Source organism: Lycium ferocissimum, chromosome 12 (genome assembly GCF_029784015.1).
Source record: "Lycium ferocissimum isolate CSIRO_LF1 chromosome 12, AGI_CSIRO_Lferr_CH_V1, whole genome shotgun sequence".
Classification (NCBI taxonomy): Eukaryota; Viridiplantae; Streptophyta; class Magnoliopsida; order Solanales; family Solanaceae; genus Lycium; species Lycium ferocissimum.
The window spans coordinates 64,706,918-64,709,777 of NC_081353.1; the positions used below are offsets into that span (position 1 = coordinate 64,706,918).

The window sequence follows — 2,860 nt, forward strand, 5'->3', positions numbered from 1 at the left end:
ATAGTCTATGGAACATCTGACATGAATCTGAAGTACTGAACTTCTACTGAGACAAGGCCCCTAGCATACCTGATTGTCTAACATGACACGACTACTAAAAAGTAAAGATAATGCCTCGAAGGAAGTGGGGCTCACCAAATTACCGATTCGATGGGCGTTTATCGAGCGTATCGATCATCCTATAAATCAATGCCCGCATCATGAAAACGGTTGGGGTGCCACCGTGTACGCAGCATAACTTGTCTCCACTTCGTCATTCGAACACTCAACTTACAAAATGATCGTCTGACACCTCCAAAATATATGCGTCACACGTGATTTGTGTTTACGTATGCTCAACTTTATACAAGTTGCCTTACCTACTTGGGCACACGGGGAGGACACAATTTCACTAAATGGCACCGAGCTTGAAGGCAGGCTTACGTATTATTCTTAGAATTTATAGAATAAGTATATAAATATTGATACATAAAGAAATATAACCAATTAATTTAACATTGTGAGTAAATTTATAAAAAACGATTCTATGGGCTATGGCAATACATATACTCAAAGGACCAACTTCCTTATATGCAAAAAACTGCCTTGTGTATTATTATCTCAAATATCAAACCCTCATAATTTATCTTCTCCGTTTCAAATTATCTCTGTCATGACATTTAAAAAAAATAATCGTCTCAAACTATTTGTCCTATTAAGTTTAAAACACAATTAGTTATTTTTTTCCTTTTACCTTTAATAGAATTTTATCACTAATATAGATGACAAATAAAAACAATAAACATTTAACGGAGAGAAATCACAACTTAAATATATATGTGAAAGTAGTCAAATACTTATTCTAATTAATATTTCTACGAGTAAAACAAAAAACGATAGATAATTTGATATGGAGAGTACAAATTTGACCCAAAAAATAGAGTTTTGCGAGTAACACATCCATGTTACCATCATTCATAAAACTTATTATGTTAAAAATCAGCCAATAGGAAGCTTCAGATCTCAATGTTCTTCATTCCCTCTGGACCTTTTCTTGTTTCCTCTTACAAGTTATATAAATGAGAAAAAATAAAACTATTTCAATATTAGGGAGAGAACCCCAATATCTAGGGTTCCTCCTTCCTCTAATTTCTAAATATGGAAAGTAATTACACCCCACTTTCCAAGAATTCATCTTTTGTTGAGTTACAATTAAAAGATGACAACTTTATACAAAATGGGTATTCAAAAGATGATGATCTTGATGTTTCTGATATTGATTTTGATAAATTACCCCTTATTTTTGGTGAAAATAAATCAAGATCTGCATATATGGTGCTGTTTTTAATCTCTACAACAACAATTATTGGTGCTGGTATTATGGCATTACCTGCCACAATGAAAGTATTAGTTTGGTTCTTGGAATTGTACTGATATTCTTGATGGCTATTTTATCCGAAATAAGTGTCGAATTGCTTGTTCGTTTTACTGTTTATTGCAAAGCGTCGTCGTATGGAGAGGTTGTTGAAGCTGCATTAGGAAAATAGCTAAAGTTATTTCCGAGATTTGCATTATTGTTAACAATGCTGGTGTTTTGGTTGTGTATTTGATTATAATAGGTGATGTTTTTGTCCGGTTCACTTCGTCATATTGGTGTTTTTGATCAATGGCTAGGTCATGGTGTTTGGGATCATAGAAAGTTGGTGATTTTGATTATGTTGGTTTGTTTCTTGCACCACTTTGTGCTTTGGATAAGATCGATTCGTTAAGTTTTACTTCGGTGCTTCCATATGACTCTCGCCATTGTATTCATGTTGGTTGCTTTCACTTCATAGCGTTTATTAAGCTTGTCGAAGGGAAAATTGAAGTTCCGAGAAGCCCGGATTTCGGGTCTAAAAAGGCAATATTAGATTTGCTTGTGGTGATTCCTATCATGTCAAATGCTTATGTTTGTCATTTTAATGTTCAGCCTATTTATAATGAGCTCAAGCCCGTTCACCTCAGAAGATGAATCGGGTTGGACGGATTACTAGTGTTATATGTGTTTTGGTTTATGCTTCAACTGCAATATTAGCTGGTTATTTACTTTTCGGAAACGATACTCGAATCAGATGTGCTAACTAACTTTGAAAAAGACCTTTGGGATTGTTTCAGCATGCCTTTAAATTACATAGTCCGTGTTGGCTACGTTTTTCATCTGGTTTTAGTTTTCCTGTTATTCATTTCTCACTTAGACAGACAGTGGATGCCTTGTTATTTAAAGGATCGGTTCCGCTCACAGAAAGTAGGAAGAGGTGTTTGGCTCTGACAGCTGTTCTTTTGGGACTCATATATCTTGGATCAACTATGATTCCTAATATTTGGACGGCTTTCAAATTTACAGGGGCGACAACAGCAGTCTCTTTAGGATTTACATTTCCGTCTCTAATTGCTTTAAGGTTGAGCAAAGAAGGGATTGCATTGAGCCACAAGGAGAAGATATTGTCTTGGTTCATGCTAGTATTGGCCATTGTAGTTAGCATTGTTGGAGTGGTTGGAAATATTTATAGCATCACCAACTAGAAGGATTTACTTTTTATTGGCTTCCATACATTAGAAAATTTTAACTTCATACCTTTGGTCATTGCATTTTCTGGCCCAGTGTGGATAAGTTAGTCACAAAGCAGTTTGTAGAAGCAAGGCCCTGATTGAGTCTTGCACAACCATTTTGGCAGGAGCAGATCAAGTTTTACCGTAAACCAAATTGCTTTGGATGCCTTCTGTGTCACACTTTGCTGCTTGTGAGAGACAAAAGATTGCTGCAGCTGTTAGAGATTGCAAATACCTAAACCACACAGCTCCCAGCTAAGTATATGTTGTTGATAGTTCCGTGGTCCTAGTA

General features: G+C 35.7%; 1 pseudogene; it reads left to right on the forward strand.

Annotated features, from left to right (window-relative positions):
• Positions 1-1,137: 1,137 nt before the first annotated feature.
• LOC132039476 (amino acid transporter AVT6E-like) lies at positions 1,138-2,541 on the forward strand (annotated as a pseudogene).
• Positions 2,542-2,860: the final 319 nt, after the last annotated feature.